We start from the raw sequence: 27,418 nt of genomic DNA, 5'->3' as shown, positions 1-27,418 counted from the left end.
ATATCTTTTATTGGATATTTTACAGTGCACTTCAGCAACAACAACAACAACAGCAACAACAGCAAAGAAAGGCTGCACCCATCTCTCACCCACATCTCGGGGAAAGTGCACTTCCTCATAGGGTCGGTGATGGTGGTGTGGGAAGGGGTTGGGGGCCCGGCTTGGGTCTCACCGATGGCTGGTGTGGGGATTGCAGTGGGAGTGGCATTTGATTGTCAGGCCTGTGTGCCCTTATTGCAGCAGCTAGCTCCCTCATGGCAGCTGCCATCGTTTGCACTCCCTCTGAAATGCCCGCCCTCAGTTCCCATCTCAGTGCTGATATTTCTCCCGACAGTGTCGCAACCTCATCAAGCACCCCACTGACGGCTGCCACGAGTGATCGGGTAAGGGCATCGGTCTCCTCACCCAACGGCATAACCTGATTAACATCTGATGAAGGCTGCATCTCAGGAGAGACTGGTCGGCTTCTCCTTCCCCTCACCATGGGTCTGCCTAGCGGCACCCCTCCAGTGTGAGGTGCAGGCTGGGACGGTGGAGCCCTCGGTGTTCCAACATGCATTTCACCACCGCCACTGGGACCCGCAACCTTGGAAGGTGTGAAGCCAAGGAATGTCGCCACGGAGCTCATGGAGGGTTCTGGCAGTGTGATGCCCTGCACTATGAACTGATCCACATCACGATCAGCATTCTCCCATGAACACATTTCCATGGACCCCTCCTCCCCCCCCACCCGCCTTGGTCTGGAGCGCACGCATCTGGATCTTCTGATGGATCTTCAGGATGTTGAGTAGTGTCTTCTTCTTCTGCAAAACACAACAGAACATTCAAATGGTTAGCAGCACAGGAGGGGGCAGGATGGGTGGCATGAGTAGTCTCACGTGTAGCAGGCCAGTCAGCAGGTTGATTTGAAGGGCGACGATGCATTTTAATGACTCACCCTCACCCTCGCGTGTGGGTCCAGCTTGTGTAGAGCTGATTCTTTTTCTGCCGGTGTGACTCAGCAAGGCAGTGACCCTCTGTTCCAGGGGTGATAGTTGGTGCAGATTTGGTGGCCCTTCTCCTGGTCTAAGTCTTTCCCTTTTGTTGTGGGCCAATTTCTTCTTCAAAGATGAAACTATAACTTTTCACACATGGTGCGCTTCTGATGGGTGGGACATATACAGATGGTCACATTTACAATTGCAATTCCATTTAAAGATGAAGATATTACTTACACTCACTACTTGACCAACGTCCTGCCATTTCTTTTTGCACTGGCTTCCAGATCTTGCGGTCTTCACCCCTGCGGAGTATTCTTCTGCAAATTGGTTCCATTGTCTTCTCATTTCTTTGGGTGGAACTTTTGTGGGACCACTCTTACTGATATCCAGCTCCAGCCATTTGTCCTCAATGACAGTCACTAGTTTCTCCACTTCCGCATGGAGGAAATTCTTTGTTCTTGTTGCACGCTCTTGCGTCATTGGTGTATTGGACTTACACTCAGGTAATATTGAAAAAGCACAGTTCTCACCTTTCTTCCACCTATCCAGCACTCCTTTCCACTCCCTCAGCCACCCAAATATCACTATTCACACCGTACCTTTATATATGCTCCATTGCCAATGCTGCTGAGGCACTGAGGACGCTCTCCCTTTAATTGGCCGATTGCCAAGCTTCCTGTTGCACTGCGCATGCGCGCACGCTGAAACGCACATTGCGCATGCGCGCACGCACAAACGGACATGCGTCCTCCTGCTGGCACTCGAGGAGAGGCTGGGCCCAAGCCCCGCTCCCCTGCCGGCTGTGCTGAGCAAGCGCGGCCCAAGTTCCACCCCCCCCCCGCAGGTTTCTCTGTGCCATGCCACGGGACCACAGGGATCCAAGAACGGCCAAATTATCCCGCATTTCGGCGCGTTTTCCCCCCATGAAGTCGGCACACCATGGTTAACTATGCCGCTCTAGGCGGCTGGGGAAATTTTGGGCCAAAGGGTGGTAGAAGTATGGAACTCTCATCCACAAATGGCAATTGATGCTAGATCAATTGTTAATTTTAAATATGAGATTGGTAGATTTTTTGTTAATCAAAGGTAGCAAGGGATATGGGCCAAAGGTGGGTAGATGGAGTTAGGTCGCAGATCAGCCACGATCTCATTGAATGGCGGAACAAGCTCGAGGGGCTGAATGGCCTCCTCCTGTTCCTATGTTCCTATTATTTAAGACAATATTATTTAGCCCAACTCCACTATTTCCATCTTTTGTTTCTTTACACTTGCTACCTTGGTGGCTATGTTACTGGACTAGTGATAACCTCGAGTCACGAGTTCAAATCCCACCACGGCAGCTGGGGAATTTAACATCAATTAATTAAATAAATCTGGAATTAAAAAGCTAGTATCAGTAATGGTAAACTGCTGGGTTGTTGTAAAAACCCATCTGGTTCACTAATGTCCCTTTAGAGAAGGAAATCTTCTGACCTTATCCGGTCTGGGCCGATATGTGACTCCAGACCCACAGCAATGTAGCTGAATCTTTACTGACCTCTCAAATGGCCGAGTAAAGCCATTCAGTTGTATCAAAACCACTCTGAAAATTTTTCTTGTCCCATTACCACCCTCTTTCTCCTCGCACCATCGTCCCTTTTGTCTCTCTAATCTCTCCTGCCTTCCACCCTATCACAGACCTTCCCTTTTGATCTTTCCTCTCCTCCCCTCTTTCCCTGCCCCTGCACTTGCTTAAAATTCTGTTATATCTCTAACCCTTTTCCAGTTCTGATGAAAGGGTCACAGACCTGAAACGTTAACTCTGTTTCTCTCTCCACAGATGCTACCTGAGTTGGTGAGTGTTTACCAGCATTTTCTCTCTTTTTATCCGGCCCTTTCTTATTTTATTCCCCAATAATATCCGCACAGGTAGGTTATCCATCTCTCCAATATCTCCATAGGTAATCAGCCTAGCTCCTTAATTGGCCCCCGATCCCAAAATAGTTGTTTGATCTGCAATGGAAAGGGGCAATTAACCTTGCTCAACCCACGTCCTCAACTCATTGGAATTCAGAAGAATGAGAGATGATCTTATCGAAACTTATAAGATTATGAGGGGGCTTGACAAGCTGGATGCAGAGAGGATGTTTCCACTGATGGGGGAGACTAGAACTAGGGGACATGATCTTCGAATAAGGGGCTGCTCATTTAAAACTGAGACGGGGAGGAATTTCTTCTCTCGGAGGGTTGTAAATCTGAGGAATTTGGTGCCTCAGAGAGCTGTGGAAGCTGGGACATTGAATGAATTTAAGACAGAGATAGTTTCTTAACCGATAAGGGATTAAGGGATTATGGGGAGCGGGCAGGGAAGTGGAGCTGAGTCCATGATCGGATCAGCCATGATCGTATTGAATGGCGGAGCAGGCTCGAGGGACCGTATGGCCTACTCCTGCTCCTATTTCTTCTGTTCTTATGTCCCTCCACGTGCCCAAGTCAGATGGGTAAACATTGTTCTCGTAGCTAGAGTCGTCTGGGATGACGCGACACTGTACAGTTACTACACCACCCACAATGATAATTCTAAGTTTGCAAAGACTCAGAATGACTATTGATCCAACCTGAATAACTGAGTCAAGACCACAGCAGTAGGGTCTGTATTCTTGGTTAACCAAATTTGATGTTGTCGGAAACAATTTCAACAATGTGTTTTTATACAGTTTCCTATCTTAAAGGAGAACTGTATTCATCTGAATACTTTAAATTCTAGAGTTACATAGAATCAAAGAAGGAAAACAGAAAGACTTGCCTTTCTATAGCGCCTTTCAACAATAACTTGTATTTATATAACGTACTGAAATGTCCCAAGGCGCTTCACAGGAGTATTATGCGATTAAAATTTGATACCGAGCCGCAGAAGTAGAAATTAGCGCAGGTGAGAGGTAGGTTTTAAGAAGGGTCTTGAAGGAGGAAAGAGAGGTAGAGAGGCGGAGAGGTTTAGGGAAGGAGTTCCAGAGCTTGGGGCCCAGGCAACAGAAGGCACAGCCACCGATGGTTGAGCGATTATAATCAGGGATGCTCAGGAGGAAAGAATTAGAGGAGCGCAGACATCTCGGGGGGTTTGTGGGGCTGGAGGAGATTACAGAGATAGGGAGGGGTGAGGCCATAGAGGGATTTGAAAATAAGGATGAGAATTTTGAAATCGAGGCATTGCTTAACTGGAAGCCAATGTCTTCTCTTCATAGACAGTCCCTCGGAGTCGAGAATGACTTGCTTCCACACTAAAAATTCCCAGGTGACTGAAGGGTCCATCGCGGGACCTACAGTCTCTGTCACAGGCGGGGCAGACGGTGGTTGGAGGGACGGGTGGGTGGGGCGCTTGGATTGTCGCACGCTCCTTCCGCTGTCGACGCTTGGCTTCAGTGTGTTCCTGGTGAAGAGACTCGAGTCAGCGCCTTCCCGGATGCTCTTCCTCCACTTTGTGTAGTTTTGGGACCAGGGGCTCCCAGGTGTCGGTGGGGATGTTGCACTTTTTCAAGGCGGCTTTGAAACATTTCCTCTACCCACCTGGGGTTCGCTTGCTTCGTCGAAGCTCTGAGTAGAGCGCTTGCTTTGGGAGTCTCGTGTCAGGCATGTGGACAATGTGGCCCGCCCAGCGGAGCTGGTCGAGTGCGATCAATGCATCGATGCTGGAGATGTTGACCTGAGTGAGAATACAGATGTTGCTGCGCCTGTCCTGACAATGGATTTTCAGGATCTTGCGGAGGCAGCGTTGGTGGTACTTCTCCAGTGTTTTGAGTTGCCTGCTGTACATAGTCCATGGCTAGATTTTCCACTTTTTTTGCATGTTTAATGCCCATTTTACTGCTGAAATGACATATAACGTCCAGTTAGCCACAAAATGGAAACTGACGGGCATTTTTCAGAAACTTATCCACGAGCGTTACTTTCCCCATGTGCTTGACGCCGGGAAAAAATAATACCGCCCGCCCACATTTTTTGGGCATAATCAGCAGAGTGGGCGAAATCAACGTCCATAATATCGCCAGGCATTTTTTGTCGTAAAGAGCATATTTACCGAAACTAGCGGCTATGAGATCGTCCAGCATCACTTTCACCACCTCACACACATATCGCCTACAATATCGCCCTCCCAAAAAAACGCCTAGAAAAAGTGGAACTTGTCATGTATCTTACATTATTATATATAACTGTATCTTAACATGCTATACATGACTGTAATAAGATATGACCTGTAACCACCAGCATACCTTACCACCGGGGGTGCACTTGCAAGAGACAGGTATATAAGGACAGGTCTCAGGCAAGTGCAGCATTCCAGAGCTGTGAAATAAAGGTGCAGGTCCAGAGTGACCTTGACTTCACTACATGCCTCGTGTGAATCTGTACTGAGGGGACAGGACTTTACAGTGGCGACAGGTTACAGGATTACAGAATCCACAGAATGGCGAACAATGGATCAGATGAAAAGTACAATGCGGGAGACAATTGGGAGGACTTTATAGAAAGGCTCCAGCAAAGCTTTGTAACCAAAGACTGGTTAGGCGACGATAAGGCAGACAAGAGAAGAGCCCATCTCTTGACCAGCTGTGGCTCGAAAACATACGCTTTAATGAAGGATCTGTTGGCACCTGAGAAACCAGCAAGCAAGTCGTTTGAAGAATTGAGCACACTGGTAAGAGACCACCTGAAGCTAGCGAGCAGCCTACACATGGCCAGACACAGGTTCTACAACTACAGACGGTGTGTGGGCCAGAGCATACCTGACTTCGTGGCGGAACTTCGGAGGTTGGCTAGCTTATGTGAGTTCTCCGATGAACTGAGGAGAGAAGTACTGAGAGACTTTTTCATTGAAGGAATAGGCCACGCAGGCATATTCTGAAAGCTCATAGAGACCAAGAACCTGACCTTAGAGGCAGCAGCACTGGTTGCACAGACATTCTTGGTAGGGGAAGAAGAAACGAGGTTGATTTACAATGCAGGTACGACAACTAACGAAATAATGGAATAAGGAGTTCACAGCATTAGAAAAGCTGCTACCCCCACACACAGACAAAACCGGCAGAACAGGCTTTCGACAGCAAGCAGTGGCAACAGAAGCCATCAAGGGCCACAGGAACGGCCGTTCACACCTCATCAACCCACAATGCGAGCAATCAATTACAAACTGAGAGAAGCTCGAGAGAGATCTGCCAGACGCAGCTCATTCTTTGCAAGCAGTCTGTGCTGGAGGTGTGGGGGTGGGTACTCGTCAAGGGAATGTCGTTTTCAGCAGGCTGTTTGCAGGGACTGTGAATATACAGGGCATTTGGCCCGCACGTGCAAAAAAGCGGCAGCTCGGCTGGTATCTGAATCGGATGGGTCGTAAAGCGGACCAGAAGACGGTGGGGACAGTACCCGGGACACCGATGTACAGCGGATCAATGGCCGCTGCTCCTACGACAGGACGCCTCCTATAATGATGAGGGTCCTACTCAACGGGATATCTGTCAACATGGAGCTGGATACAGGAGCGAGTCAATCTCTCATGGGCGCTCAACAATTTGAACAACTGTGGCCGCATAAAAGAGACAGACCAAAACTCACAAGGGTCGACACCAAACTAAGGACCTATACCAAAGAAATCGTACCAGTCCTCGGCAGCGCCATGCTCTCTGTCACACACAAAGGGACAGTGAACCGACTTCCCCTGTGGATTGTCCCCGGAGACCCCCCCAGCACTGCTGGGGAGAAGCTGGCTGGCAAAACTAAACTGGAAATGGGATGATGTCCATGCCATGTCATTAGAGGAACGGACCTCCTGCTCAACAGTTATAAAGCAATTTGAACATCTCTTTCAGCCAGGTGTGGGCACTTTCAAAGGGGCCAAAGTCAAAATCTACATCACACAGGATGCTAGACCGGTCCATCACAAGGCCAGAGCTGTACCCTATGTGATGAGGGAAAAGATTTAACACGAACTAGACAGGCTTCTGCGGGAAGGCATTTAGCGACTGGGCAAGTCCCATCGTCCCAGTCATGAAGCCTGATGGATCCGTACGAATCTGTGGGGACTACAAATCTACCATAAACAGAGTCTCCCTACAGGACCAGTACCCGCTGCCCAGAGCGGAGGACTTATTTGCCACATTGGCTGGAGGTAAACTTTTCTCAAAATTAGACCTCACATAGAAACATAGAAAATAGGTGCAGGAGCAGGCCATTCAGCCCTTCTAGCCTGCACCGCCATTCAATGAGTTCATGGCTGAACATGAAACTTCAGTACCCTCTTCCTGCTTTCACGCCATACCCCTTGATCCCCCGAGTAGTAAGGACTTCATCTAACTCCCTTTTGAATATATTTAGTGAATTGGCCTCAACTACTTTCTGTGGTAGAGAATTCCACAGGTTCACCACTCTCTGGGTGAAGAAGTTTCTCCTTATCTCGGTCCTAAATGGCTTACCCCTTATCCTCAGACTGTGACCCCTGGTTCTGGACTTCCCCAACATTGGGAACATTCTTCCTGCATCCAACCTGTCCAAACCCGTCAGAATTCTAAACATGTCTATGAGGTCCCGTCTCACTCTTCTGAACTCCAGTGAATACAAGCCCAGTTGATCCAGTCTTTCTTGATAGGTCAGTCCCACCATCCCGGGAATCAGTCTGCTGAATCTTCGCTGCACTCCCTCAATAGCAAGAATGTCCTTCCTCAAGTTAGGAGACCAAAACTGTACACAGTACTCCAGGTGTGGCCTCACCAAGGCCCTGTACAACTGTAGCAACACCTCCCTGCCCCTGTACTCAAATCCCCTCGCTATGAAGGCCAACATGCCATTTGCTTTCTTAACCGCCTGCTGTACCTGCATGCCAACCTTCAATGACTGATGTACCATGACACCCAGGTCTCGTTGCACCTTCCCTTTTCCTAATCTGTCACCATTCAGATAATAGTCTGTCTTTCTGTTTTTACCACCAAAGTGGATAACCTCACATTTATCCACATTATACTTCATCTGCCACGCATTTGCCCACTCACCTAACCTATCCAAGTCACTCTGCAGCCTCATAGCATCCTCCTCGCAGCTCACAGTGCCACCCAACTTAGTGTCATCCGCAAATTTGGAGATACTACATTTAATCCCCTCGTCTAAATCATTAATGTACAATGTAAACAGCTGGGGCCCCAGCACAGAACCCTGCGGTACCCCACTAGTCACTGCCTGCCATTCCGAAAAGTACCCATTTACTCCTACTCTTTGCTTCCTGTCTGCCAACCAGTTCTCAATCCACGTCAGCACACTACCCCCAATCCCATGTGCTTTAACTTTGCACATTAATCTCCTGTGTGGGACCTTGTCGAAAGCCTTCTGAAAGTCCAAATATACCACATCAACTGGTACTCCTTTGTCCACTTTATTGGAAACATCCTCAAAAAATTCCAGAAGATTTGTCAAGCATGATCTCCCTTTCACAAATCCATGCTGACTTGGACCTATCATGTCACCATTTTCCAAATGCGCTGCTATGACATTCTTAATAATTGATTCCATCATTTTACCCACTACTGAGGTCAGGCTGACCGGTCTATAATTCCCTGCTTTCTCTCTCCCTCCTTTTTTAAAAAGTGGGGTTACATTGGCTACCCTCCACTCGATAGGAACTGATCCAGAGTCAATGGAATGTTGGAAAATGACTGTCAATGCATCCGCTATTTCCAAGGCCACCTCTTTAAGTACTCTGGGATGCAGTCCATCAGGCCCTGGGGATTTATCGGCCTTCAATCCCATCAATTTCCCCAACACAATTTCCTGACTAATAAAGATTTCCCTCAGTTCCTCCTCCTTACTAGACCCTCTGACCATTTTTATATCCGGAATGTTGTTTGTGTCCTCCTTAGTGAATACTGAACCAAAGTACTTGTTCAATTGGTCTGCCATTTCTTTGTTCCCCGTTATGACTTCCCCTGATTCTGACTGCAGGGGACCTACATTTGTCTTTACTAACCTTTTTCTCTTTACATACCTATAGAAACTTTTGCAATCCGCCTTAATGTTCCCTGCAAGCTTCTTCTCGTACTCCATTTTCCCTGCCCTAATCAAACCCTTTGTCCTCCTCTGCTGAGTTCTAAATTTCTCCCAGTCCCCAAATTCGCTGCTATTTCTGGCCAATTTGTATGCCATTTCCTTGGCTTTAATACTATCCCTGATTTCCCTAGATAGCCACGGTTGAGCCACCTTCCCTTTTTTATTTTTACGCCAGACAGGAATGTACAATTGTTGTAATTCATCCATGCGGTCTCTAAATGTCTGCCATTGCCCATCCACAGTCAACCCCTTAAGTATCATTAGCCAATCTATCTTAGCCAATTCATGCCTCATACCTTCAAAGTTACCCTTCTTTAAGTTCTGGACCATGGTCTCTGAATTAACTGTTTCATTCTCCATCCTAATGCAGAATTCCACCATATTATGGTCACTCTTCCCCAAGGGGCCTTGCACAATGAGATTGCTAATTAATCCTCTCTCATTACACAACACCCAGTCTAAGATGGCCTCCCCCCTAGTTGGTTCCTCGACATATTGGTCTAGAAAACCATCCCGTATGCACTCCAGGAAATCCTCCTCCACCGTATTGCTTCCAGTTTGGCTAGCCCAATCTATGTGCATATTAAAGTCACCCATTATAACTGCTGCACCTTTATTGCATGCACTCCTAATTTCCTGTTTGATGCCCTCCCCAACATCACTACTACTGTTTGGAGGTCTGTACACAACTCCCACTAACGATTTTTGCCCTTTAGTGTTCTGAATCTGTGTATATGACGCAAGAATTGACCGAGGAATCCAAGCTACTCATCACCATCAACACACATCGAGTCCTTTTCATGTACAATCGATGCCTATTCGGCATCAGGTCGGCAGCTGCCATATTCCAGCGCAACATGGAGGGTCTGCTCAAGTCCATCCCGGGGACGGTTGTATTTCAAGACGACATACTTATCACGGGCAGGGACACCGACTCCCATCTCCGTAATTTGGAGGAAGTACTAAAGCGGTTGGATTGGGTAGGCCTATGAGTCAAAAAATCCAAGTGCCTGTTTCTCGCACCCGAGGTTGAATTTTTGGGCAGAAGGATTGCCGCTGATGGAACCCGCCCAACAGAGTCCAAAACAGAAGCAATTCGCCTGGCACCCAGACCCCGGAATGTCTCAGAACTGCGCGCCTTTCTCGGGCTACTCAATTACTTTGGGAACTTTATGCAGAACTTAAGCACACTGCTGGAGCCTCTCCACGTGCTACTCAGGAAGGGGTGCGATTGGTTTTTGGGGGACGCCCAGGAACGCACCTTCAATAAGGCACGCAACCTTCTGTATTCCAACTGTGTTTTGACTTTCTTTGACCCAGGTAAAAAGCGAGTTCTCACATGCGATGCGTCAGCGTATGGGGTCGGGTGCGTTTTACAACACGTCAATAGTGCGGGCAAATTACAACCCATAGCTTATGCCTCCAGGTCACTTTCGCGGGCGGAGTGCAGGTACGGAATGGTAGAGAAGGAGGCGCTCGCGTGCGTGTACGGTGTCAAAAAGATGCACCAATACCTTTTCGGGCCCAAGTGCGCGTTAGAAACCGACCACAAGCCCCTCACGTCCCTCCTATTCGAGAGCAAGGCAATAAACACCAACGCCTCAGCGCGAATTCAATGGTGGGCACTCATGCTGGCGTCCTACGACTATACCATAAGGCACAGACAAGGCACAGATAACTGTGCCGACGCGCTCAGCAGGCTACCCCTGGCGAACACGGAAGGGTCTGACGAACAGGACTGTGAGATAGTCATGGCAATCAATGCCTTTGAGTCCACAGGTTTGCCCATGACGGCTCGCCAAATCAGAGCCTGGACGGCCAGCGACCCCACGTTATCCTTAGTAAAAAGATGTGTCCTAACCGGTGATTGGGCAGAGGCTCGCGATGTCTGCCCCGAGGAATTAAAACCCTTTCACAGGCGCATGCATGAGCTATCACTACAAGCAGACTGCCTGATGTGGGGTAGCCGAGTAGTCATGCCTCTGCGAGGCAGAGAGGCATTTGTCCGGGAGTTCCACCGCGAGCACCCGGAAATCGTTCTCATGAAGGCCATAGCCAGATCCCACGTCTGGTGGCCTGGTATTGACGCGGACTTGGAGTTCTGCGTCCGAAGGTGCACCATTTGTGCCCAACTCAGCAATGCCCCCAGGGAGGCGCCACTGAGCCCCTGGCCCTGGCCTACCAAACCGTGGTCGCGGATGCACGTAGACTATGCGGGCCCATTCATGGGCAAAATGTTCCTCGTAGTTGTAGATGTATTTTCAAAGTGGATCGAATGCACCATTTTAAACTCGAGCACAACCTCCACCACTGTGGAGAGCCTCGCAACCATGTTTGCAACGCACGGAATCCCTGACATATTAGTCAGTCACAATGGTCCGTGCTTCACCAGTGCAGAATTCCAAGACTTTATAATTGACCACGGCATAAATCACATCAAGACAGCACCGTTCAAGCCGGCCTCCAACGGCCAGGCGGAGAGAGCAGTGCAAATCATTAAACAAGGCATGCTTAAAATCCAGGGTCGCCTGTCACGACTGCTGTTGGCATACAGATCTCGTCCGCACTCACTGACTGGGTTGTCCCCTGCGCAACTGTTGATGAAAAGGACTTTAAAAACAAGGCTCTCATTAATCCTCCCAGACATGCACGAAATCGTTGAGGCAAAGCGCCGTAAGCTGACTGAGTACCATGACAGAAATTCAAGGGGGAGATGGAATGAGATAGGGGACAAAGTGTTTGTACTAAACTATGGCAGGGGTCCAAAATGACTTGCAGGGACAGTAACGGGCAAGGAAGGAAACAGGCTACTGGTAGTACAAATGGACAATGGCAAAACCTGCCGGAGGCATGTAGACCAAGTCAAAAGCAGATTTACCAACAGCACTGCGGAACCAGAGGCAGACTACAATTTGGAACTCGCACCACACCTGGTGGACAGACAGAGGGAACAACCTGAGGAAAGGGCAATCCCAACAGACAGCCCAGGCGAGTCAACAACAATCACACCAATCGAAACAGACAGCCCAGGCGAGATACCAGCAACCATACCCAAAGAAAAACAGACACCAAGGCAAACAACTGAACCACAACTCAGATGCTCCACGCGAGAGCGTAGACCACCTGAGAGACTGAACTTATAAAGACAATAAGACCAAGACCTTGGGGGAGGGTGATGTCATGTATCTTACATTATTATATATAACTGTATCCCAACATGCTATACATGACTGTAATAAGATATGACCTGTAACCACCAGCATACCTTACCACCGCGGGTGCACTTGCAAGAGACAGGTATAGAAGGACAGGTCTCAGGCAAGTGCAGCATTCCAGAGCTGTGAAATAAAAGGTGCAGGTCCAGAGTGACCTTGACTTCACTACATGCCTCGTGTGAATCTGTACTGAGGGGACAGGACTTTGCAGAACTAACCACAACTAATCACAGCGTTATGGACGCCATGTTCTACATCACATGTCGCGTCCTTTAAAAGGCTGCTCTGCTTCAACCTCGGGGGAGTTCGGATGTACTCTGGAGGTTATTGTAGTTGATGTGAACATCTCTACAAACATCTTGACCATACTGTGACTGACGAGAATTTAATAGGTGTCTTCGTCGAGAGCATTATTGTTTGTGACCAATCGGTGGAAATCAGAGAGCTATTGCAATGGGACCTGTCCTATCTTACCCTCTCTTGATGACCAATTACATGCAGCAGACTCGAGATCGCTGAAGGTACGCTCCACAGCGTTATGTGCCCAATGTAAGATGTGCCAGACTGATGAGAAGGACCAGACGTTACACCCCCCGCAAGTACAGGGAGAAGCAGTCTTGCCCGACACCACCTGCCTTCGGAGACTGCACGTCCACAAAGAGGTTATCACTGAGGTATGCCAGCTGATAAGGGGAGATCTGCAGGCCACCAGCACCATCAGTACTGCACTATCTGTCGAGGTCCAAGTCATCGCAGCACTGTCGTTCTATGCCTCGGGTTCTTTTCAGGCCACAGCTAGCGACATTTGCGGACTTTCTCACCATGCTACACGTTGCTGCTTTAGACAGGTCACTGAAGCCCTGTACGCACGCAGGAGGGACTTGATCAGCTTCCCTATGACCAGGGAGGCATAGAGTGAGAGGGCTCTAGGATTCTCCAGAATTGCAAACTTCCCCAAGGTGCAGGGAGCAATAGACTGTACGCACATCATAATGTGGGCACCTTTTCAGGATGCAGAGGTTTTCAGGAAACCGCAAGGGATTCCACTCCCTGAATGTCCAAATGGTTGTCGACCACCAAATTATACTGGCAGTGAATGCTAAATTTTCGGGCAGCATCCATGATGCTCACATCCTGTATCTGACTTGTTTAACAATCAGCCACAAGGTCAATGCTGGATGCTTGGTGACAAAGAATATGGCCTCGCCACCTGGCTGATGACCCAGCTGCGTGACACCCACATCGAAGCCGAGAAGCGATACTAGAGCTACAGAGCCTCTTGCAATATCGTGGAGAAAACAATTGGAGTGCTTAAGCAGCACTTTAGATGCCTGCACCACTCAGGAGGTGAGTTCCAATACCACCTTGAGCAGATAGCTCAATTTGTGCTGGTATGCTCCATGCTGCACAACTTGGCTATCAGGAGGGGACAAGATTTGCCTGAGTCCACCTCACCAGAGAGAGGAAGAGGAGGACGAGGAGGCGGATGTTGACATCGGCCCAGACAATCAGGCTGACTCTGAAGCCATGCCCCCGCCCCCCTGTAGACGGCATGAAAGGGCATCATAGCTGCAAGAGCCTTACATCAGGAGCCCATCAATGATCGCTTTGCCTGAAAGAATGTTGGTGTTATTTACAAGGCTGACACACTGCTGGGTGTGCAGGTCATACATCAACGGTGGGCATCACCTTGGTGACAGTTAAAGTTTAAGCTGATTGAAGTTAAGTGTCATTATACCCTTTGATGGTAAGGAATCACCAGCGTGTTATAGTGCAGCTATCTGAGCCAATGCGCAACAAGGTTTTATTAAATAAAAAACATTTAAACCGAACATTTGTCTGAAATCAGCAGTATTTCTGTAAAAATCAACCTTTCCCGCCCCCGCTTCTCCTCCCCACCTCTACCCCTTCCCCGTATTGTAGTTCAACGACGGAGTATGGGACGACCTTGGATCGAGCCGGGAGGCGGCGGAGGTTAAACAGATTCCCGTTTGTCCTGTAATTTAGCTCCACTCCAGCGGGGAGCTTGTTGAGGGTGAGATGAAGCATTGCAGCAAGGAAGATCGAGAAGAGCGTTGGTGCGATGACACAGCTTTGTTTGACCCCGGTCCGCGAGTACAGGGGTGATGGGTGAACGGGACTCGATGCAAGTTAGGACACGGTTAGCCGAGTTTCACAACCTCATGATGTCCCAAAGCACTTTACAGCCAATGAAGTACTTTTGGAGTGTAGTCACTGTTATAATTGTAGGAAACGCGGCAGCCAATTTGCACATAGCAAGCTCCCACAAACAGCAAAGTGATAATGACCAGGTCATCTGCGTTATTGATGTTAATTGATCAATATTAGGCCAGGTCACCGGGGATAACTCACCTGCTCTTTTTCAAAATAGAACCATGGGATCTTTTACGTCCACCTGAGAGAGCAGACGTGACCTTGGTTTAACATCTCATCCCAAAGATTAGGTTGCATCAATAGTCATTCTGAGTATTTTCAAATTAAGAATTATACTAAGAAATGCACAGCACGGAAACAGGCCATTCAGCCCAACAGTGTTTATGCTCCACACCAGCTCCCTCCCACCCATCTTCATCTCGCCCCATCAACATATCCTTCTATTCCTTGCTCCTTCATGTATTTATCTTGCTTCCCCTTAAAGACATCGATACTATTCACCTCAACCACTCGCTGTGGTAGCGAGTTCCACATTCTCACCACTCTCTGGGTAAAGAAGTTTCTCCTCAATTCCCCATTGGATTTATTAGAGACTCTCTTATATTTATAGCCCCTAGTTCTGGTGTACTCCACAAGTGGAAACATCTTCTCTATATCTACCCTATCAAAACCTTTCATAATCTTAAAGAGCTCTCTGAGGTCACCCTTCAGCCTGTTCAATCATTTCTCAGTTCTGGTGTCATTCTGGTGAATCTTTATTGCACCTTCTCGAGTACCTCTAGATCCTTTGTATAATACGGAGATCAGAACTGTGCATGGTGCTACTAGTGTGGTCTAGCCAAGGTTCCATACAAGCTTAACATAACTTCTCTGTTTTCCAATTCTATCCCTCTAAAAATGAACCCCAGCTAATAAGAACATAAGAACATAAGAAATAGGAGCAGGAGTAGGTCATACGGCCCCTCCAACCTGCTCCGCCATTTAATACGATCATGGCTGATCCGATCATGGACTCAGCTCCACTGCACTGCCCGCTCCCCATAACCCCATAATCCCTTATCGGTTAAGAAACTGTCCATCTCTGTCTTAAATTCATTCAATGTCCCAGCTTCCACACCTCTCTGAGGCAGAGAATTCCACAGATTTACAACCCTTTGAGAGAAGAAATTCCTCCTCATCTGTTTTAAATGGGCGGCCGCTTATTCTAAAATTAAGCCCCCTAGTTCTAGCCTCCCCTATCAGTGGAAACATCCTCTCTGCATCTACCCTGTCAAACCTCCTCATAATCTTATATGTTTTGATAAGATCACCTCTCATTCTTCTGAATTCCAATGAGTAGAGGCCCAACCTACTCAAACTTTCTTTATAAGTCAACCCTCTCATCTCTGGAATCATAGAAACATAGAAACATAGAAACATAGAAAATAGGTGCAGGAGTAGGCCATTTGGCCCTTCGAGCCTGCACCACCATTCAATAAGATCATGGCTGATCATTCCCTCAGTACCCCTTTCCTGCTTTCTCTCCATATCCCCTGATCCCTTTAGCCGTAAGGGCCATATCTAACTCCCTCTTGAATATATCCAATGAACTGGCATCAACAACTCTCTGCGGTAGGGAATTCCACAGGTTAACAACTCTCTGAGTGAAGAAGTTTCTCTTCATCTCGGTCCTAAATGGCCTACCCTTATTCTAAGACTGTGTCCCCTGGTTCTAGACTTCCCCACCATCGGGAACATTCTTCCTGCATCTAACCTGTCCAGTCCCGTCAGAATCTTATACGTTTCTATGAGATCCCCTCTCATCCTTCTAAACTCAATGAATACAGGCACAGTCGATCCAGTCTCTCCTCATATGACAGTCCTGCCATCCCGGAATTAGTCTGGCGAACCTTTGCTGCACTCCCTCAATAGCAAGAACGTCCTTCCTCAGATTAGGAGACCAAAACGGAACACAATATTCCAGGTGAGGCCTCACCAAGGCCCTGTACAACTGCAGTAAGACTTACCTGCTCCTATGCTCAAATCCCCTAGCTTTGAAGGCCAACATACCATTTCCCTTCTTCACCGCCTGCTGTACCTGCATGCCAACTTTCAATGACTGATGAACCAGGACATCCAGGTCTCGTTGCACCTCCTCTTTTTCTAATCTGCCGTCATTCAGATAATATTCTGCCTTCGTGTTTTTGCCCCAAAACTGGATAACCTCACATTTATCCACATTATACTGCATCTGCCATGCATTGGCCCACTCACCTAACCTGTCCAAGTTACCTTGCAGCCTTTTAGCGTCCTCCTCACAGCTCACACCGCCATCCAGTTTAGTGTCATCTGCAAACTTGGAGATATTACACTCAATTCCTTCATCTAAATCATTAATGTATATTGTAAATAGCTGGGGTCCCAGCACTGAACCCTGCGGCACCCTACTAATCACTGCCTGCCATTCTGAAAAAGACCCGTTTATCCCGACTCTCTGCTTCCTGTCTGCCAACCAGTTCTCTATCCACGTCAGTACATTACCCTCAATATCATGTGCTTTGATTTTGCACACCAATCTCTTGTGTGGGACCTTGTCAAAAGCTTTTTGAAAGTCCAAATACACCACATCCACTGGTTCTCTCTTGTCCACTCTACTAGTTACATCCTCAAAAAATTCCAGAAGATTTGTCAAGCATGATTTCCCTTTCATAAATCCATGCTGACTTGGACCGATCCTGTCACTGTTTTCCAAATGCGCTGCTATTTCATCTTTAATAATTGATTCCAACATTTTCCCCACGACTGATGTCAGGCTAACCGGTCTATAATTACCTGTTTTCTATCTCCCTCATTTTTTTAAACAGTGGTGTTACATTAGCTACCCTCCAGTCCATAGGAACTGATCCAGAGTTGATAGACTGTTGATAAATTATCATCCACTATTTCTAGGGCACTTCCTTAAGTACTCTGGGATGCAGACTATCAGGCCCCGGGGATTTATCGGTCTTCAATCCCATCAATTTCCCTAACACAATTTCCCGCTTTATAAGGATATCCTTTAGTTCCTCCTTCTCACTAGACCCTCGATCCCCTAGTATTTCCAGAAGGTTATTTGTGTCTTCCTTCGTGAAGACAGAACCAAAGTATTTGTTTAACTGGTCCGCCATTTCTTTGTTCCCCATTATAAATTCACCTGATTCTGACTGCAAGAGACCAATATTTGTTTTCACTAATCTTTTTCTCTTCACATATCTATATAAGCTTTTGCAGTCAGTTTTTATGTTCCCAGCAAGCTTTCTCTCATACTCTATTTTCTCCCTCCCAATAAAACCCTTTGTCCTCCTCTGCTGTATTACAAAATTCTCCCAGTCCTCAGGTTTGCTGCTTTTTCTGGCCAATTTATATGCTTTTTCCTTGGATCTAACACTATCCTTAATTTCCCTTGTTAGCCACGGTTGAGCCACCTTCCCCATTTTATTTTTACTCCAGATAGGGATGTACAATTGTTGAAGTTCATCCATGTGATCTTTAAATGTTTGCCATTGCCTATCTACCGTCAACCCTTTAAATATCACTCGCCAGTCTATTCTAGCCAATTCACATCTCATACCATCGAAGATACTTTTCCCCAAGTTCAGGAACCTAGTCTCTGAATTAACTGTGTCACTCTCCATCTTAATAAAGAATTCTACCATATTATGGTCACTCTTCCCCAAAGGGATTTGAAAAACAAGATTGTTAATTAGTCCCTTCTCATTACACATCACCCAGTCTAGGATGGCTAGCCTTCTAGTTGGTTCCTCGACATATTGGTCTAGAAAACCATCTCTAATACAATCCAGGAAATCCTCCTTCACCGCATTGCTACCAGTTTGGTTCGCCCAGTCAATATGTAGATTAAAGTCGCCCATGATAATTGCTGTACCTTTATTGCACACATCCCTAATTTCTTGTTTGATGCTGTCCTCAACCTCATTACTACTGTTTGGTGATCTGTACACAACTCCCACTAGCGTTTTCTGCCCTTTGGTATTCCGTAGCTCCACTCATACAGATTCCACATCATCCAAGCTAATGTCCTTCCTTACTATTGCATTAATTTCCTCTTTAACCAGCAACGCCACCCCACCTCCTTTTCCTTTCTGTCTATCCTTCCTGAATGTTGAATACCCCTGGATGTTGAGTTCCCAGCCTTGGTCACCCTGGAGCCATGTCTCCATGATGCCAATTACATCATATCCGTTAACTGCTATCTGGGCAGTTAATTCATCCACCTTATTCCGAATACTTCTCGCATTAAGGCACAGAGCCTTCAGGCTTGTCTTTTTAACACCCTTTGCCCCTTTAGGATTTTGCTGTAATGTGGCCCTTTTTGCTTTTTGCCTTGGCTTTCTGTGCCCTCCACTTTTACTTTTCTCCTTTCTATCTTTTGCTTCTGCCCCCATTCTACTTCCCTCTGCCTCCCTACATGGGTTCCCATCCCCCTGCCATATAAGTTTAACTCCTCCCCAACAGCACTAGCAAACACTTCCCCTGGGACATTGGTTCCGGTCCTGCCCAGGTGCAGACTGTCCGGTTCCAATATCCCAGGAATTTGAATCCCTCCCTTCTGCACAACTCCTCAAGCCACAGATTTATCTGAGCTATCCTGCGATTCTTACTCTGACTAACATGTGGCACCGGGAGCAATCCTGAGATTACTACTTTTGAGATCCTACCTTTTAATTTAGCTCCTATCTCCCTTACACCAAGGAGGCAACATACCATCCTGGAGTCTCGGTTGTGGCCACAGAAACGTCTATCTATTCCCCTTACAATAGAATGCCCTATCACTATAGCTCTCCCATTCTTTTTTCTGCCCTCCTCTGCAGCAGAGCCATGGACCTGGCTGCTGCTGCCCTTCCCTGATGAGTTATCTCCTTCAACAGTACCCAAAGCGGTGTATCTGTTTTGCAGGGGGATGACCGCAGGGTACCCCTGCACTACCTTCCTTCCACTGCTCTTCCTGTTGATTACCCATCCCCTATCTGGCGGTAAGACCAACTCACTAAACGTGCTATTCACATCATTCTCAGCATCGTGGATTCTCCAGAGTGAATCCACCCACAACTCCAGTGCCACAATGTGGTCTGTCAGGAGCTGCAGCTGGATACACTTCCCGCATATGTAGTCGTCAGGGACACTGGAAACGTCCCTGACTTCCCACATAGTACAGGAGGAGCATAACACGTGTCCGAGCTCTCCTGCCATGACTTAATCCCTAGATTAACTTAATTTAGCAACAATAATGCTAAAGGTTACTTACTGATCAACCTAGTGAACCTTCTCTGAACTGCCTCCAAAGCAGGTATATGCTTTTGTAAACATGGAAACCAAAACTGTACGCCTTGTTTCTCTCTTACCTATTCAGTCATAGACAGAGAATCACCTGCAATGGCTTCTCTTCCCAGCCCTGAACCATCACCTCTGGTAATTAGGGAGGGACCAGAATTGCATACATTCCACGAACTAGTAATAACAAGCAAAAACGTGGGGCCAGAGTCAGGAATTTTTTCTTCACACAAAGATCGACTGACAATTGGAATGGACAATTGGTGGGGTCACAGCGCCAAAAATGGCTTCATTGGAATTCTTTAAGAAACAAGTGAAGCGGGAGCATGGGAACACCATCACCTCCCAGTTCCCCTCCAAGTCAGACACACACACACACCATCCCGACTTGGAAATATATCGGCCATTCCTTTATCATGGTTGGGTCAAAATCCTAGAACTCCCTCCCTAACAGCACTGTGGGAGCACCTTCACCACACGGACTGCAGCGGTTCAAGAAGGCGGCTCACCACCACCTTCTCAAGGGGCAATTAGAGATGGGCAATAAATGCCGGCCTTGCCAGCGACGCCCACATCACGCGGACGAATTTTTTATAAAGTTGCTTTGCTCTGACGGGCAGTTTATGGGGGAGAAGTAAACCGGTGGCCAGGCGTTGAAAATTGGAGGGGGTGCAGGGGAGGGGGACCTCCGCCAGAGAGTGGTGAACCTGTGGAATTCTCTACCACAGGAAGCTGTTGAGGCCAATTCACTAAATATATTCAAAAAGGAGTTAGATGTAGTCCTTACTACTAGGGGGATCAAGGGGTTTGGCGAGAAAGCAGGAATGGGGTACTGAAGTTACATGTTCAGCCATGAACTCATTGAATGGCGGTGCAGACTCGATGGGCCGAATGGCCTACTCCTGCACCGATTTTCTATGTTTCTATGTTTCTATCCCATTGAAACCCACGGCGGGGCATGTAAATGGTCAAGCAACCTGCTAGTTTGAAACAGGCGCAGGGCTGGTTTACTGTGCAACTGTGGCACTTTGTGGGACCCTACAAGCTCCACCCTGTAGTGCCAGGTCTAGAGCGTCCATTTACTCTATTTTTTTCAGGGTTTCGCCAAAAATACGGCAGACAAGTGGGAGAACCCTTGTGGAAATCATCCCCTTCCACCTCCCCGCCACATCCTCCTCACCCCCAGAATTTTACAACTGGGACCGGAGATTGCGAAGGCAAAAGAAGAGGTGTTTCTCGATGATGCCCATGCGCCTCCTAGTGGGCAGGTTAGTGCAGTTCAGGCAGAGTCCGAAGAGGTGAGTCTTTCTCTTTAACCTATGATCTTGGGTGGGATTGATAGATGGCTCAGAAATACCACGACGTGAACACACACATATTGTGGGCAGGGGGAGGGGGGGGCAATTCTACCCTCCAATGACAGGTTGAACCACCCTTATCCGGATCCCTCGGGACCTGGCCTGTTGCGGATGAGGAATTTTTCCAGACGAGAGGTGGTCATGTTAAATTGGATGGTACAGGTACTGAGCATGGGGATAGCAGGGCTGGCTGGATTGGGGCTGGGAGTGCGGCAGAGAGATCATGGCGGAGGGAGCGTGGTGGATCGCAGGGTCAGGCCAACGATTGCGGGAGTCGTCAGCGAGGATGGACGTCAATTTGTTCAATTTGTTCATGTTAGAGTTCTGCGCATCCGCCACCCAGTGGCCGGGAATGGTTCTGGATGAGGGGTGGTTCTGGATGAGGGGTGGTTCTGGATAAGGGAGTTCTGGATAAGGGAGGTTCGACCTGTAGCAGGTGAAGGCACCACACTGTGTGGAACTGGAGCCATTTACAACAGGCTCAATCCACGAACTGTGCCGATTTTAATGGATATCAGCCTAGCTCTACAATTGGCAGTTTCCCTGTGTGAGGCAGGGGAGAGAAATCCTACAGGATCTCTACCTCCGATCATTATCCAGTGACCACCCTGCTGGAAAATACTCGTGTGGATACAGGAACAGCAACGTGCATTTATATAGTGCCTTTAGAATCATAGACTGGTTACAGCACGGAAGGAGGCCATTCGGCCCATCGAGCCCGTGCCGGCTCTCTGTCAGAGCACCTCAGCTAGTCCCACTCCCCTTTCCACGTAGCCCTCCAAATCTTTTCCTTCAGGTATTTATCCAATTCCCTTTTGAAAGCCACGATTGAGTCTGCCTCCACCACCCTCTCAGGCCGTGCATTCCAGATCCTAACCACTCGCTCATGTCGCCTTTGGATCTTCTGCCAATCACCTTAAATCTGTGTCCTCTGGTTCTCGACCCTTCTGCCAATGGGAACAGTTTCTCTCTATCTATTCCGTCGAGACACCTCATGATTTTGAACACCTCAATCAAATCTCCTCTCAGCCTTCTCGGCTCTAAGGGGAACAACCCTGTTGTGTATCTGTAAAGCATGCACTCCCATGTTCTGCCACCAGGGAGCTCATCCCCTGAAGTCCCAACAGATCCCAGCATCCCTTGGGAGCACTGTATATAAGCCGGCCCATAAGGCCTGTTCCTAACTCTGGAGTGTCTTATTAAAGACTGAGGTCATTGTTACTTTAACCTCCCTGTGTGCAGCCTCATCTGTGTTAGGAACACAATAACTGGCGACGAGAATACGAATCCAAGCAAAGATGCAGCAAACTGTGGGTATCCCGGAGAAGTTCTCGGAGGGTGAGGACTGGGAAGCCTATGTCGAACGGCTAGACCAGTACTTTGTATTTTTTTTTAAATTTTTCGTTGCCAATCTTTCCAATTCTTTGTCAAATCACAAACGCCAGAGGTCACCTTGTACACATCAAGGATCACTCTGCGCCAATGCTCTTAGCCAAAAGGCCGAGAGCCACTGCACCATTCCTGGAAGTACTGCAATACCAGGTTCGTGCCATGGAGGTGGATGGGTCAGGCCCCCCACACACCTCCGTGGAGGTGGATGGGTCAAGCCACCCCACCCACCTCCTACTTTGTAGCCAACGAGCTGGACGGAGAAGGAAGTGCTGCAAAAAGGAGACCGGTCTTCCTCACAGTCTGTAGGCAACCAACCTACAGCCTCATGAAGAATATTCTGGCTCCGGTGAAACCCACAGATAAGTCATATGAGGAGCTGTGTACACCAGTTCGGGAGCATCTTAACCCGAGGGAGAGCGTGCTGATGGCGAGGTATCGGTTCTACACGTGCCAGCAATCTGAAGGTCAGGAAGTGGTGAGCTACATTGCCAAGCTAAGGCGACTTGCAGAACAATGTGAGTTTGATGGCTACCTGGAGCAAATGCTCAGAGACTTTTTTGTACTGGGCATTGGCCACGAGACCATCCTACGAAAACTTTTGACTGTAGAGACACTGACCCTCAGTAAGGCCATTGCGATAGCACAGCCGTTTATGTCCACCAGTGATAACACCAAACAAATCTCTCAGCACACAAGTGCTAGCAATGTTCATAAATTAACTGGAACTGTGTTTGCGAGCAGAAATGTACAGGGCAGAAACCACGTCTGTAACTGCCAGCAGGCCTCAGGTGACCCAGATGACTCAGAGTCCCCAACAAAGGATGAATGCAAGGCAATTAACACCTTGTTGACGTTGTGGAGGCTTCCATTCAGCCTATTCATGCCGTTTCAAAGAGTATGTTTGCAAGAGCTGTGGAACAATGGGGCACCTCCAACAAGCTTGCAAACGAGCTGCAAGCTCTGGAAAATCTGCTAACCACCACGTGGCAGAGGAAGATCGGTCCATGGTGGATAAAAGCAATTTCGAGCTTCAGAAAGAGGAGGCAGATGCTGAAGTACACGGGGTGCACACATTTTCAACGAAATGTCCACCTATAATGCTAAATGTAAAATTGAATGGCCTACCCGTAGCCATGGAACTGGACAATGGCGCTAGCTAATCCATCATGAGTAAAAAGATGTTTGAGAGACTGTGGTGCAACAAGGCACTCAGACCAGCCCTGAGCCCCATCCACACGAAACTGAGAACGTACACCAAAGAGCTTATCACTGTCCTGGGCAGCGCCATGGTCAAGGTCACCTACGAGGGCATGGTGCACAAACTGCCACTCTGGATTGTCCTGAGTGATGGCCACACAGTGCTTGGAAGGAGCTGGCTGGGCAAATTCCGCTGGAACTGGGATGACATCCGAGCGCTATCACATGTCGATGAGGCCTCATGTACCCAGGTTTTTAACAAATTTCCTTCCCTTTTTGAGCCTGGTGCATTGGAAACTTTTCCGGGGCGAAGGTGCGGATCCACTTGGTCCCAGAGGCATGACCCATTCACCACAAGGCGCGAGCGGTACCTCACATGATGAGGGAGAGAGTGGAAATCGAGCTGGACAGGCTGCAACGCGAGGGCATCATCTCCCCAGTGGAATTCAGCGAGTGGGCCAGCCCGATTGTTCCAGTACTCAAAAGTGATGGCACGGTCAGGATTTGCGGTGATTATAAAGTATTAATCGTTTCTCGCTACAGGACCAATACCCGCTACCTAAGTCAGACGACCTATTTGCGACGCTGGCTGGAGGCAAGACATTCACCAAGCTCAACCTGACTTCGGCCTACATGACGCAGGAGCTGGAGGAGTCTTCGAAGGGCCTCACCTGCATCAACATGCACAAGGGACTGTTCAGCTACAACAGATGCCCGTTTGGAATTCGGTCGGCTGCAGCGATCTTCCAGAGAACCATGGAGAGCCTACTCAAGTTGGTACCACGCACAGTGGTTTTCAGGATGACATATTGGTCACGGGTCAGGACACGCCGAGCACCTACAAAACCTGGAGGAGGTCCTCCAGCGACTGGATCGCATAGGGCTGTGGCTGAAGAGGTCGAAATGTGTCTTCATGGCAACAGTAGTGGAGTTTTTGGGGAGAAAGATCGCGGCGGACGGCATTCGGCCCCCAGATGCCAAGACAGAGGTTATCAGGAACGCGCCCAGGCCACAGAACGTCATGGAGCTGCGGTCATTCCTGGGACTCCTCAATGATTTTGGTAACTTCCTACCAGGGTTAAGCACCCTCTTAGAGCCCCTACATGTGTTATTGCGCAAAGGTGAGAACTGGGTATGGGGAAAAAACCAAGTAATTGCTTTTGAGAAAGCCTGAAACATTTTATGCTCCAACAGGCTGCTTGTATTGTATAACCCGTGTAAAAGACTTGTGCTAGCATGTGACGCGTCGTCGTATGGAGTCGGGTGTGTATTACAACAAGCTAACGTTGCGGGGAAGTTGCAACCTGTCGCCTATGCTTCCAGGAGCTTGTCTAAGGCCGAGAGGGCCTGCAGCATGATTGAGAAAGAGGCATTAGCGTGTGTGTTCGGGGTAAAGAAAATGCATCAGTACCCGTTTGGCCTCAAATTTGAGCTGGAAACCGATCACAAGACCCTCACATCCCTGTTCGCTGAAAACAAGGTGATAAATACTAATGCCTCAGTCTGCATACAAAGGTGGGCACTCGCGCTATCAATGTATAACTATACCATCCACCACAGGCCAAGCACCGAGAACTGTGTGGATGCTCTCAGTCGGCTACCATTGCCCACCACGGGGGTGGAAATGGCACAGCCTGCAAACTTGTTGATGGTGGTGCAGCCCGCAGACTTGTCGATGGTCATGGAAGCGTTTGAAAATGATAAATCACCTGTCACGGCCCGCCAGATTAGGACTTGGACCAGCCAAGATCCTCTGCTGTCCCTAGTAAAAAACTGAATGGGAGCTGGGCCAGTATCCCCGTTGAATTGCAAGAGCCAATCAGGCCATTCCAGCGGCGAAAGGATGAGCTGCCCATTCAGGCAGACTGCCTGTTGTGGGGTAACCGCGTAGTGCTACCAAAAAAGGGCAGGGAGACGTTCATCTCGGATCTCCACAGCACACACCCGGGTATAGTAATGATGAAAGCGATAGCCAGATCCCACGTGTGGTGGCCCGGTATCGACTCTGACTTAGAGTCCTGTGTACGGCAATGCAGTGTGTGTGCTCAGTTGAGCAATGCGCCCAGAGAGGCACCACTAAGTTTCTGGTCCTGGCCCTCCAGACCATGGTCGAGGATCCATGTTGACTATGCGGTCCCGTTTCTCAGTAAAATGTTCCTGGTGGTGGTGGATGCTTTTTCAAAATGGATTGAATGTGAAATAATGTCGGGAAGCACCGCCACCGCCACCATTGAAAGCCTGAGGACCATGTTTGCCACCCACGGCCTGCCTGACATACTGGTCAGTGACAACGGGCCATGTTTCACCAGTGTCTAATTTAAAGAATTCATGACCCGCAATGGGATCAAACATGTCACCTCGGCCCCATTTAAACCAGCCTCCAATGGGCAGGCAGAGCAGGCAGTACAAACAATCAAACAGAGCCTTAAATGAGTCACAGAAGGCTCACTCCAAACCTGTTTGTCCCGAGTACTGCTCAGCTACCGCACGAGACCCCACTCGCTCACAGGGGTGGCCCCGGCTGAGCTACTCATGAAAAGAACACTTAAAACCAGACTCTCGCTGGTTCACCCCAACCTGCATGATCAGGTAGAGAGCAGGTGGCAGCAACAAAATGTAAACGATGGTCGCGCCACTGTGTCACGGGAAATTGATCTGAATGACCCTGTGTATGTGCTAAACTATGGACATGGTCCCAAGTGGATCGCGGGCACGGTGATAAGTAAAGAAGGGAGTAGGGTGTTTTTAGTCAAACTAGACAATGGACAAATTTGCAGAAAACACCTGGACCAAACGAGGCTGCGGTTCACAGACTGCCCTGAACAACCCACAACAGACACCACCTTTTTCGAGCCCACAACACACACCCAAAGGATCAACGACACCACGCCGGACCAGGAAATCGAACCCATCATGTCCAACAGCCCAGCAAGGCCAGGCTCACCCAGCAGCCCTGCAGGGCCAACAACACGCCAGCCCAGCGAGGGCACACCAACACACCAGAACAGACATTTGTACCGAGGCGGTCCACCAGGGAAAGAAAGGCTCCCGACCGCCTCACCTTGTAAATAGTTTTCACTTTGACTTTGGGGGGGAGGAGTGATGTTGTGTAAAGCATGCACTCCCATGTTCCGCCACCAGGGAGTTCATCCCCTGAAGTCCCAAGGGATCCCAGCATCCCTTGGGAGCACTGTATATAAGCCGGCCCCTAAGGCCTGTTCCTCACTCTGGAGTGTCTTAATAAAGACTGAGGTCACTGTTACTTTAACCTCCCTGTGTGCAGCCTCATCTGTGTTCAGAAAACAATAAACCCCAGCTTCTCCAGTTTATCCACGGAACTGAAGTCCCTCATTCCTGGAACCATTCTCGTAAATCTTTTCTGCGCCCTCTCTAAGGCCTTCACATCCTTCCTACAGTGCGGTGCCCAGAATTGGACACAATACTCCAGTTGTGGCCAAACCAGTGTTTTATAAAGGTTGATCATAACTTCCTTGCTTTTGTCCTCTGTGCCTCTATTTATGAAGCCCAGGATCCTGTAAGCTTTTTTCACCGCTTTCTCAACCTGCCCTGCCACCTTCAACAATTTGTGCCCATATACCCCAGGGTGTTCATGCACCCGCTTTAGGATTGTACCCTTTAGTTTATATTGCCTCTCCTATTCTTTCTACCAAAATGTATCACTTCGTACTTTTCTGCGTTAAATTTCATCTGCCCCGAGTCCGCCCATTCC

The sequence above is a fragment of the Pristiophorus japonicus genome, chromosome 10, assembly GCF_044704955.1.
Source record: "Pristiophorus japonicus isolate sPriJap1 chromosome 10, sPriJap1.hap1, whole genome shotgun sequence".
NCBI lineage: Eukaryota > Metazoa > Chordata > Chondrichthyes > Pristiophoridae > Pristiophorus > Pristiophorus japonicus.
Note: the sequence above shows the minus strand (reverse complement) of the source record.